General features: G+C 39.8%; 1 long non-coding RNA gene across 1 annotated transcript; it reads right to left on the bottom strand.

The window, feature by feature from the left end:
- Window positions 1-1,135: 1,135 nt before the first annotated feature.
- Window positions 1,136-11,153, bottom strand: LOC116870275. Its single transcript, XR_004383199.1, has 3 exons — window positions 11,108-11,153; window positions 3,256-3,291; window positions 1,136-1,404 (listed from the first exon to the last, which is right to left on the bottom strand). It is a non-coding gene; the product is annotated as an uncharacterized LOC116870275 (long non-coding RNA).
- Between the last annotated feature and the right edge of the window lie 2,103 nt (window positions 11,154-13,256).

Genomic DNA, 13,256 nt, shown 5'->3' with positions numbered 1-13,256 from the left:
TTTATCTTTATATGTCTAAGGGCTTATCATGGGGCAGACAGGCTAGATTTATTCAATATGACCCCCAAAGAGTTGAGCTAGGACCAGATTTTAGTTCCATACAAAGAATAACTTTTCCCCAATCAAAGCTATCCAAGAAAGGACTATGGAATGGGCTATCCTGTACAGGGTGAGTTCTCCGTGGCTAGAAGTTACTCTGGCGGACATCTGTATGTCAATGGTATTGTGGAGGACCCTGAGGGTCTTATTTAAATGCCAACACTCCACTCTGGAGTGGAGACTGCTCTCTATGCATTTCTAACAAGCTCCCAGATGATATCAACTCTGTGGTCTTCAAAATCATTTCTGAGCCTGAGACTCAGGTTTTTATGAAATAGATACATGTCCTCTCCTACAAGAACTCCACTCCCTTTCCCTTCTAGGTGTGGCCCTATTGCAACCATTTGTGAGGAGAGACCTTTGGGAAATCTCCCTGATGAGGGCAAAGTCCTCTAGGAATGCCATACAATGATTTTTCCACATGGAGGAACAGAAGGGACTAATACACTGTGGTCATTGTTCTTAATTAGGAATTATGAAGGTTACTGTTCTCTTTCCTGGAAAACAGACTACATATTTGCACAGATGCGGAATGAGTAACATCTGTAAAATCTTTCTTGTTCCCCTTTGCTTTGCATATCTGCATAGACAGATGAGGGAGGGACTTGTAACTTTGGCTCCCAAATAAGACAAAAGGAAATTTTAGTGCATTTCCCCTTGGCTTCATCAGTTTCTGTCACAATTAAATAGGTCAGGACAGCGTCTCCTCTTGCTGGAAACATACCAGTAACCTCTTCAAGGGCTTGGATAACAGCTGGGGACAGAATCCTCCTGTCACACCCCACTCCCATCTCCCCAAGTTTGGCAGACACCGAAGCCTGTGCACTCTCCTCCAATACTGCTTTCTTTCTTCCTTTGTTGTAGAGCTTCTGACTTTTAGCTGGGCATAGGACTTCCGAGAAGAAAAAATTTTGATCTTATTTCCTAAATTCCTTTGTTCATTTTCCTGATCCCAATTTAAAATGCCAATAATGATAGAAAATAACATTTCACTTGGGAATGACATAGTGATACAAACATTTTTAATGAAGCACTGTCATTTTATCCAGAATGTAGAAAAGGATACACTGTGGTAAAAGGCGCAGCTAGACAAAGCTCTTTGCTCTACAGCTGTGGTATTAAACGAGATGGCTGGAGGAAGAAGACATTGTCTTTGGCCTTGAAATTCCTGCAGAAGTTTATGACTCATGAATCTCCACGTCTGTCAGGGGTATGAGGGACTGTTTTGTCGGAATTCAAAGGAGTGATTGGTGGAAATGGTGGCATGGGGACTACGGTAGTTGGTCTGCTCATTGGTGGTTTCCTCTGATAAAACAAAAGTCAAGACAAAAATGCATTTATAAGGGCACCTGGGCGGCTCAGTCGGTTAAGCATCTACCTTCGTCTCAGGTCATGATCCCAGGGTCCTGGGATTGAGCCCCGCATCAGGCTCCCTGCTCAGTGGGGAGTCTATTTCTCCCTCTCCTTCTGTCCCTGCTGCAACTGTCTCTCTCTCTAATGAATAAATAAAATCTTTAAAAAAATGCATTTATAAAAACTCAGTATATACATATTACATAGATGTTACTTATATAACAAAAAATGCCTTACAATTTATATAGGTAAGGAGGGAAGAATTTTCAGCTAACATCGCATTTTTTTTTTAGTTCCATTAACTTATTATCAACTTTCTCTAATTTTCTATGTGTGTGACAGTTAATCGGTGGAATTTCAAATGCTTTTATTTGATCTTTAATAAGAAAATCAAGTATTGTCTTTCCAACCTCGTTGTTCCAGCTCATCCTCCCAGGAAGAAAAACTAGACATTTTTTAAAGCATAGTTCTGAAGGTTGCAGAGTTCTAAGTGAGGCTTTAGAGACTCAAGATTGGCAAGAATCCTAAGAAGGCATTTTCCTCTGCTCTTCTCAAGGAAATTGATGATGCCAAATGTAGAGTAAAATGCTGAGAAGCTGAGCAGAACTTTTGAAAAACTTACAAGCTGTGGGTGATAAAATTTCAAATTTGGGGGGCGCCTGGGTGGCGCCCAGAGGGTTAAGACCTCTGCCTCCGGCTCAGGTCATGATCTCGGGGTCCTGGGATCGAGCCCCGCATCGGGCTCTCTGCTCAGCAGGGAGCCTGTTTCCCACCCCCTCCACCTGCCTCTCTGCCTACTTATGATCTCTGTCTGTCAAATAAATAAATAAAATCTTAAAAAAAATTCAGTCAATTGCTTTAACATCAGATTAAATACAACTGCAGACAGAATTAATGAACAGAAGATAGACCAGAAGAAAATATTCATACTGAGCCAAACAAAAGGATAGAAAATATAGAAGATAGCAGAAGAGACATAGAGAGTCAATGTGAAGGTTGGGTGTGTGTCCGAAGTTTAAGAAGCGCACAGAGCAGAGCACAGATAGAATCGACGATCAGATAAAGGCTCATAATTTGGAAAAAATGGTGAAAGACTGAATAAGCCCCATGAATCCCAAGCAAGAGAAATACAAACAACTACACATTACAGTAAGACTACTGAAAAACAGAAATTTAAAAAAAAAAAAGTTTTAGAGATATTTTTAAAATCAAAGTTATGTGGATTTTAAATGAATGTTTTCTTTCTTAATTTCCTTCTCAGATATTTTTAGTAGGAAACAGGCAATGGCAGCTTTGAGAACTGTTAGTTAATAACTGCCTTCAACATTTTCAAGAAATTATAACACTTTTCAAACAGATTCATGAATTTTAGTTATTTCCTTAATTAGCAATTCTGTTAGCATTTCTGTTACCTTCTTAGTTTCCCAGGAATTATTTAAGGCTTAATTACAAATAAGATACACAGGCACTCCTGGGTGGCTCAGTGGGTTAAGCCTCCGCCTTCAGCTCAGGTCATGATCTCAGGATCCTGGGATCGAGCCCCGAATTGGGCTCTCTGCTCAGCGGGGAGCCTGTTTCTCCCTCTCTCTCTGCCTGCCTCTCTGCCTACTTGTGATCTCTTTCTGTCAAATAAATAAATAAAATCTTTTAAAAAATAAGATATATATGGGAAATCAGCCAGCGTTGTGATGACAAAACCCTCAAAATACATTTCACACTTCCTGTCTTTCCCTTTCTTTTCGAGAACATTCACTCTTCTTTCAAGTCTTGAGAATGCTAGAAACATCACAAATGGAAACTTACGCAGGTGCTCCAGTATTTCGATAATCTCTGAAGGAGCTGCAAGAGAATAAAAGGTGACATGGCATTTAATTGTTCAGAAACTTTGTTTCAGTTCAAATATATTTTTGAATGTTCTGAAAAAAAGTGAGACATTGCTAAGAAGAACTCGCACAATTGCTTTAAGGTCTGTGAACAGTAAAGAGGCTTGTTGTAACCACATAGAAGGGAGGACAGGAGGTAGCCGAGATGAGTAAGAGTACAAAATTTCTCCAGATAGTAACTCAAGTTGAAAAACAACCAGAGGTCTAGAAACATAGTGATTTATCTGCCTTTATATTCAGACTACAAAAGGAAAGGGAAGCGGAAAGCCCAAGTGGGGAGCAGAGAGCTGTGTGCAATTCTCTCTGAGCAAAACCCCCAGCTTTTAAAGACACTCCAAGCATCTTAGGAAGCAAGCAGTACACCAAGAGGCCATGATCTATAGAACAAAACCTATGCTGAAGACAATTAGTGAAAGTAAGTGTAAATTCGTCTCTGAGCTTGCTTGGCAAAAAAGTCAAAATTTGTCAGTTGAGATGAAGTCCTTTAAAAGGAATGAACCTGAAGGAGGAGCCAAGATGGCAGAGGATTAGCAGCTGAGACGACATCAGGTAGCAGGAGATCAGCTAGATAGCTTATCAATCCACTGTGAACACCTACAAATCCAACAGGAGATCAAAGACAAGAAGAGCAACAATTCTAGAAACAGAAAATCGACCACTTTCTGAAAGGTAGGACCGGAGGAGAAATGAATCCAAAGTGACAGAAGATAGACCATGGGGGGAGGGGCCGGCTCCTGGCAAGCGGCGGAGCCACGGAGCACAAAATCAGGACTTTTAAGTCTGCAGCCAGAGCGACTCCATCTTGGGTAAATAGCCATTTTGTTGTTTCTGCGGTAAACTTAAATTGACTCTCCCCTCGGAGAGAAACGTACTTAGAAGCAAGTCTGGGAAACGAGTAAAATGTAGTCGGCTAATTCCTCATAACAGAACCCAGAATACAAGGATGACTCAGGCCAGATAGAAACATCTAATCAGTTCGAAGTACTCTTGTAACAGTGAGAAGGTCTTGCCCAAACCTAAATGACTCCATCTTGGGAAGCGACGACGATCTTATTATTCACACTGAGTATGTTCACTGACTAAGCCTTCCCAGAAAGTACTGTTTGTAACTGTCCTAGCGTGGAGTAATCTTGAAGAACACGTCACCAGACCGGATGAAACTAGCCGATCGACAAGAGACACACAAACCCTGTGGGTTGAGATACCAAGATACGGGTTGCAGTTTCACCCAATAAAAGGTAGCCTGGGGGCGCCTGGGCGGCTCAGTGGGTTAAGCCTCTGCCTTCGGCTCAGGTCATGGTCTCAGGGTCCTGGGATCGAGCCCCACATCGGGCTCTCTGCTCAGCGGGGAGCCTGCTTCTCCCTTTCTCTCTCTCTGCCTCTCTGCCTACTTGTGATCTCTGTCAAATAAATAAATAAAATCTTAAAAAAAAAAAAAAAAGGTAGCCTGTAAGCTGGGGGTGGTCGCTCTCTTCGGAGACGGCCCTGGCCGGTCAGTCTGACTTCTAATACTTATCATAAAATAAAGCTTTAAATAACTTTCACTTTGTCTCAGTCTCGTTTCGTTTAATAACGGACCTAACACACTCCACTGAGGGACATCGCTCCAGAGGCTTAACCGGGGTGAAGCCCACGCGGGGTCAGCGTGGCCTCAGGTCCCGCAGGGTCACAGAAGGATCGGGGTGTCTGAGTGTCGCAGAGCTCGCAGGTATTGGAACGGGGAAGCCGGCTACAGAGACGGAGCCGAGGAGTGACTCTCAGCTCGGGGTTACCTTGAACCGCTCGCAGGCTCGGTCAGCTCGGAGCGCGGCCGGAGGCCAGGGTGACGGGAGTAATGGGGCGCTGTTCTCTGAGGGCGCACTGAGGAGTGGGGCCCCGGGCTCTCGGCTCCTCCGGGCCGGAGACTGGGCGGCCGCCATCTTCATTCCCGTCCTCCGGACTCTACGGAAAGCGCTCAGGGAACAAAAGCTCCCGAAAGCGAACCCGAGCGGATTACTCAGCCCGGCCCCGGGTAAGGGCGGTGCGACTCCGCCTGGGACAAAGACACTTGAGAATCACTACAACAGGCCCCTCCCCCAGAAGATCAACAAGAAACCCAGCCGGGACCAAGTTCACCTACCAAGGAGTGCAGTTTCAATACCAAGGAGAGCAGCGGAATTCCAGAGGAGGAGAAAGCAAAGCACGGAACTCATGGCTTTCTCCCCATGATTCCTTAGTCTTGCAGTTAATTTAATTTTTTTTAATTTAATTTTTTTTCTTCTTCTAAATTTTTTTTAACTTTTACCTTTTCTTCTTTTAACGTTTCTTAACTAGTTTATCTTAACAATACCTTTCATTAAAAATAATAATAATAATCTTTTTTGAACCTTCATTATTATTGTCATATTTTATCCTTCATTGTATCTAACTTTAGTTTTTGTATACACATAGAGTTTTTTCTTCTAAAAAATTTGGGGTACAACTTCTAATAGATCAAAATATACCCTAAATCTAGCTCCTGGCTTGTTCTAGTCTCCAGCCTGAGCAAAATCTCTCCACTTTCTTTTTCTTTATTCTCCCAACCAACTTACTTTATAAACTCCTTTTTTAGAAATTAAAAAATATTTTTTTTCATCTTTATAGGCATATTCCATCCCTTCATTGTGTTTACCCTTATATATGTTTTTCCTTCTTTAAGATTTTGGGAGCTAGTTTATTCTAAGAGACCAAGATGCTCCCAAAATTAAGTGGGTGACCCTGTTCTAGTCACCAGTCTAATATAAATATATATTTTTTTCTTTTTTATATTTTTTTTAATTTGTTTTCTTTTTTTTTAATTTTTTTTTTCCTGAACTTCTTTTTATCCCCTTTCTCCCCTCCATGATTTGTGGTCTCTTCTGATATGGTTAAAGTGCATTTTCCTGAGGTCTTTGCCACCCTTTTAGTATTTTATTTTCTCCTTCATATATTCTTATCTGTACAAAATGACAATACAGAAAAACTCACCACAAAAAAAAAGAACAAGAGGCAATACTGAAGGCTAGGGACCTAATCAATTTGGACAAGGGTAATATGTCAGATCTAGAGTTCAGAATGATGATTCTCAAGGCTCTAGCTGGGCTCAAAAAAGACATGGAAGATATTAGAGAAACCCTCTCTGGAGAGATAAAAGCCCTTTCTGGAGAAATAAAAGAACTAAAGTCTAACCAAGTTGAAATTAAAAAAGCTATTAATGAGGTGCAATCAAAAATGGAGGCTCTTACTGCTAGGATAAATGAGGCAGAAGAAAGAATTAGTGATATAGTAGACCAAATGACAGAGAATAAAGAAGCTGAGCAAAAGAGAGACCAAAAAATACTGGACCACGAGGGGAGAATTCGAGAGATAAGTGATACCATAAGACAAAACAACATTAGAATAATTGGGATTCCAGAAGAAGAAGAAAGAGAGAGGGGAGCAGAAGGTATATTGGAGAGAATTATTGGAAAGAATTTCCCTAATATGGCAAAGGGAACAAGCATCAAAATCCAGGAGGTGCAGAGAACCCCCCACAAAATCAATAAGAATAGGTCCACACCCCATCACCTAATAGTAAAATTTACAAGTCTTAGCGACAAAGAGAAAATCCTGAAAGCAGCCCGGGAAAAAAAGTCTGTAACATACAATGGTAAAAATATTAGATTGGCAGCAGACTTATCCACAGAGACCTGGCAGGCCAGAAAGAACTGGCATGATATATTCAGAGCACTAAACAAGAAAAACATGCAGCCAAGAATACTATATCCAGCTAAGCTATCATTGAAAATAGGAGAGATAAAAAGCTTCCAGGACAAACAAAAACTGAAAGAATTTGCAAACACCAAACCAGCTCTACAGGAAATATTGAAAGGGGTCCTCTAAGCAAAGAGAGAGCCTAAAAGTAGTAGATCAGAAAGGAACAGAAAATATACAGTAACAGTCACCTTACAGGCAATACAATGGCACTAAATTCATATCTCTCAATAGTTACTCTGAATTGGGCTAAATGCCCCAATCAAAAGACACAGGGTATCAGAATGGATAAAAAAACAAAACCCATCAATATGCTGCCTACAAGAAACTCATTTTAGATCCAAAGACACCTCCAGATTTAAAGTGAGGGGGTGGAAAACAATTTGCCATGCTAATGGACATCAGAAGAAGGCTGGGGTGCCAATCCTTATATCAGATCAATTAGATTTTAAGCCAAAGACTATAATAAGAGATGAGGAAGGACATTATATCATACTCAAAGGGTCTGTCCAACAAGAAGATCTAACAATTTTAAATATCTATGCCCCTAACATGGGAGCAGCCAACTATATAAACCAATTAGTAACAAAATCAAAGAAACACATTGACAATAATACAGTAATAGTAGGGGACTTTAACACTCCCCTCACTGAAATGGACAGATCATCCAAGCAAAAAATTCAACAAGGAAATAAAGGCCTTAAATGACACACTGGACCAGATGGACATCACAGATATATTCAGAACATTTCATCCCAAAGCAACAGAATACACATTCTTCTCTAGTGCACATGAAACATTCTCCAGAATAGATCACATCCTGGGTCATAAATCAGGTCTCAACAGGTATCAAAAAATTGGGATCATTCGCTGTATATTTTCAGACCACAATGCTCTGAAGCTAGAACTCAATCACAAGAGGAAATTTGGAAAGAACCCAAATACATGGAGACTAAACAGCATCCTTCTAAAGAATGAATGGGTCAACCAAGAAATTAAAGAAGAATTGAAAAAATTCATGGAAACAAATGATAATGAAAACACAACAGTTCAAAATCTGTGGAACACAGCAAAGGCAGTCCTGAGAGGAAAATATATAGTAATACAAGCCTTTCTCAAGAAACAAGAAAGGTCTCAAATACACAACCTAACCGCACACCTAAAGAGCTAGAGAAAGAACAACAAAGAAAGCCTATACCCAGCAGAAGAGAAATAATAAAGATCAGAGCAGAAATCAATGAAATAGAAACCAAAAAAAAAAAAAAAAAAAAAAAAACAAACAACAATAGAACAAATCAATGAAACTAGGAGCTGGTTCTTTGAAAGAATTAATAAGATTGATAAACCCCTGGCCAGACTTATCAAAAAGAAAAGAGAAAGGACACAGATAAATAAAATCATGAATAAAAATAAAAGGACCCAAATAAATAAAAGGACCCAAATAAAATAAAATCAAAAGAGGAGAGATCACAACCAACACCAAAGAAACACAAGCAATTATAAGAACATATTATGAACAACTCTATGCCACCAAATTTGACAATCTGGAAGAAATGGAAGCATTCCTAGAGACATATAAACTACCACAACTGAACCAGGAAGAAATAGAAAACCTGACAGACCTATAACCAGTAAGGAGATTGAAACAGTCATCAAAAGTCTCCAAACAAACAAAAACCCAGGGCCAGACGGCTTCCCAGGAGAATTCTACCAAACATTTAAAGAAGAATTAATACCTATTCTCCCGAAACTGTTCCAAAAAATAGAAATGGAAGGAAAACTTCCAAACTCATTTTATGAGGCCAGCATCACCTTGATCCCAAAACCAGATAAGGATCCCATCAAAAAAGAGAATTACAGACCAATATCCTTGATGAACACGGATGCGAAAATTCTCACCAAAATACTAGCCAATAGGATCCAACAGTACATTAAAAGGATTATTCACCACGACCAATTGGGATTTATTCCAGGGCTGCAAGGTTGGTTCAACATCCGCAAATCAATCAATGTGATACAATACATTAATAAAAGAAAGAACAAGAACCATATGATACTCTCAATAGATGCTGAAAAAGCATTTGACAAAGTACAGCATCCCTTCCTGATCAAAACTCTTCAAAGTGTAGGGATAGAGGGCACATACCTCAATATCATCAAATCCATCTATGAAAAACCCACCGCAAATATCATTCAATGGAGAAAAACTGAGAGCTTTTCCACTAAGGTTGGGAACACGGCAGGGATGTCCATTATCACCACTGCTATTCAACATAGGACTAGAAGTCCTAGCCTCAGCAATCAGACAACAAAAGGAAATTAAAGGCATCCAAACTGGCAAAGAAGAAGTCAAACTATCACTCTTTGCGGATGATATGATACTATATGTGGAAAACCCAAAAGGCTCCACTCCAAAACTGCTAGAACTTTTACAGGAATTCAGTAAAGTGTCAGGATATAAAATCAATGCACAGAAATCAGTTGCATTTCTATACACCAACAACAAAACAGAAGAAAGAGAAATTAAGGAGTCAATCCCATTTACAGTTGCACCCAAAACCACAAGATACTTCGGAATAAACCTAACCAAAGAGGCAAAGAATCTATACTCAGAAAACTATAAAGTACTCAGGAACGAAATTAAGGAAGACACAAGGAAATGGAAAAACGTTCCATGCTCTTGGATTGGAAGAATAAATATTGTGAAAATGTCTATGCTACCTAAAGCAGTCTACACATTTAATGCAATCCCTATCAAAATCCCATCCATTTTTTCCAAAGAAATGGAACAAATAATCCTAAAATTTATATGGAACCAGAAAAGACATATCAGATAAAGGGCTAGTATCCAAAATCTATAAAAAGCTTAGCAAACTCAACACTTAAAGAACAAATAATCCAATCAAGAAATGGGTAGAGGACATGAACAGATATTTCTGCAAAGAAGACATCCAGATGGCCAACAGACACATGAAAAAGTGCTCCACATCACTTGGCATCAGAGAAATACAAATCAAAACCACAATGAGATACCACCTCACACCAATCAGAATGGCTAAAATTAACAAGCCAGGAAACGACAGATGCTGGTGAGGATGCGGAGGGTATTATGCTTAGTGAAATAAGTCAATTGGACAAAGACAATTATGATATGATCTCCCTGATATGAGGAAGTGAAGTTGAAACGTGGGGGGCTTGGGGGGTAGGAAAAGAATAAATGAAACAAGATGGGATCAGGAGGGAGACAAACCATAAGGGACTCTTAATCTCACAAAACAAACTGAGGGTTTCTGGGGTGAGGGGGTTAGGGAGAGGGGGGTGGGGTTATGGACATTGGGGAGGGTATGTGCTATGGTGAGTGCTGTGAAGTGTGTAAACCTGGCGATTCACAGACCTGTACCCCCGGGGCTAATAATACATTATATGTTTATTAAAAAATTTAAAAATTAAAAAAAAAGGAATGAACCCATGTAAAATTTATGAGGAATTTCAATTATTATAATGATGTATGCAAATCAGTTTACTGGGGAAGCAGTGATAGTGTTTATAGGATCATTCTTGATGGAACCTCTGAAAAGTAGAGATATAATATTACGTTGCAAAACAAAACGTTCTGGTAATTTCTGGGCTCTAATTAATTGATTCCTATTGAAATCATATTATGCTAAACTTGAAAATTTTTCATGACTTATGTTATCCCTTAATTTGCCGAAGAATTTAAACAAAACGTATACTGAAGGGGGTGTTGTTCCCCTGGACCAGAGCTGACTCAGGCCCACGGGAGATGACCCCAGTTGGCAGGGACTGCCTCCAGACGGCCCACTCCTAGCTACGCCAAGCAGGTTCTTTCCTGTGCTCTCCGCCTAAGGTTTTCAGTGTTTACCTTGGATAAAAATCTTATAATCATACTTTAAGTTCCCCAAAATGTTACTTCTTCAAAATGTCCAATATTTTCTCCCTATATCATAACTTTCTGGAGACAGCAAACATTCTTAATTTATATTAAAATAAAAAACAATTACCTTCAAGCATAATAAAGGATGATAGGGCCTTGCAGAATGAAGTTCTCCTATCTGTGAAAATTAAGAGGCAGAGTTGGAGACTGAGGACATAGTTACGATACGAGCAGCAACAAGTCAGGCAGTTTGGACCCTGAGTTCCTTGAAGGCGCTCGGTCTTCTGACTGCTCAATCCCAGCACCTGGTGCGGTCACCTGCTCTCCTGGACGGTCAGGAAAATTTTGTTTCCAGAATGAGTGAATGGACCTTGCACGTGTTCGCATCATGAAACATTTTTAATACCAGGAATATTGTCTTAGAGAACTCTCTCAGCCTGTTCCCTTCTTTGTTTGCAGTAATAGGAGCTGTAGTCTTGCTTAACCGGCTCCCGATGGCGTCCTTCTATTGGGGTCTCTCTGGAGCAACCACTGTTGAACCTGCCCCCACGGCCTCTCCCTTGGGCACTGCTTCCCAGCCTTGCCAGCCCCAGGGCATAATTGTCCAAGACGTTTATCATAATCCTCATGCCTGCTTCATGCCCCCCGCCAATGAAGTCAGATGGTTGGGGTTGGGGGGCATGTATAAGGACTTTTTAAAGATTACCGAGCAATTCCAAAGTGCAGTCAAGACAGAATCATTGTCCTCCTTCCTCTTTCAGGGTCAGGAGAGCCTGCCCACGGTGCTTGACCCAAGTCTCTCGCTTTTCTAACAGGATCTTTTAAAGTTGGTTGAAAGACCTGATTTCAGTTCCAGAGAGACTTGAAATGGAAATTATAGTTTTGATTCCAATGATAGCTTTTTGGGGGGGGGTGGGCGGATGAGTATAGCTAAAAGTTTGGAATGCCTAAACCAAGGCTGATTGGCAGAAGAGATATTAAAAAGTTACTTACTGATGTGCAGTGGGCTGTGACCAAAAGGAAAGTGATCAGAATCACCACCTTCATCTTTCAGCTCTACCTACAAGTAAAACAAGAGTATTATTTCTTAACTTAGAAAATAGGAAGCCCTTTCCTGCTCAGGTTGCATGACCGCAGATCAGGCTTGTTACTAAGGAGCTTGGCTACGGATCGTTCAGTTGGAAAACAAAGGATGTGTAGATGAGAGATCCTGGAGAACATTAAGCAGTTGGAATATAGATCATGATTTAAATATGCCAAGAATGGCATGTACCCTAATTTAAGATCTACATCATACACGCCCCACCCCCAGACACACATGCATGCAAGTACATTATAAAACATTTAATGCTTGGTAGGAATATTTTCCTAGTAATTTAAAAATAACATTGTTCTATTCTATTAACTGCTTATAAAAATACAGTTCTTAGGGACGCCTAGCGAGTTAAGTATCTGCCTTTGGCTCAGGTCGGGGATGAAGCCCCACATCCTTGGGCTCCCCACTCAGCAGGGAATCTGCTTCTCCATCCCTCTGCCTCTCCCTCTGGCTCATGCTCTCTCACTCTCTCTCTCTCAGATAAATAAATAAAATCTTTTTTAAAATGTATTTTAAAATGTTTATCATTTCATTTGATTCTTACAATGAATCTAATAGGTAGATATCATTAGTATAATATCAGTTTAGAAGTGGGTATTTGCCCTGTCTACACCCCTGTATTATAATGTAGATATTTTACTTGATGCATTAGTAAATTTCCATCAATACAAGGTTTTTCTGTTTTCTACTGTATCATGGCAACTTTCATTTCAATCATTTTCATTTTCTATGAAAGCAAGAAAATTTTTAAAGTGTTAATAATATGCCTTTAAAATAATATACAAAATGTCTCTTTGTATTGTTTCGAGGGAAGAGAAGAGAGATCAGGCTTTCTGAAGATAAACATAGTTGCTATATTTCTCATTAAGCAGAATACTCTAATTTTCATCAAGAATATATAAACTGATTCATTTTGGGGAGTAAGAAATGTCATTCTTAGTGTTTATTACAAAAATTCTACCATTTGAAATACTTTTCACAAAGAAGGCTATAAATGTAATTTTAAAACAAATCAAGACAGAAAATAACAACATATACCAACCAGTCTTAGATCTGCAAAATACCAGAAGAGAGTACACCCTCAGGAAAACTGCCAACAGCTGATAAAAATCCATCTTCAAACATTAAACATTTGAAATGGGGAGAGCCTTCAAGAAGATGATATGAAGACCCAAGTTTA

Source organism: Lontra canadensis, unplaced genomic scaffold (assembly GCF_010015895.1).
Source record: "Lontra canadensis isolate GAN:19392208 unplaced genomic scaffold, GSC_riverotter_1.0 scaffold1, whole genome shotgun sequence".
NCBI lineage: Eukaryota > Metazoa > Chordata > Mammalia > Carnivora > Mustelidae > Lontra > Lontra canadensis.
This window is presented reverse-complemented; position numbering and strand designations above follow the sequence as displayed.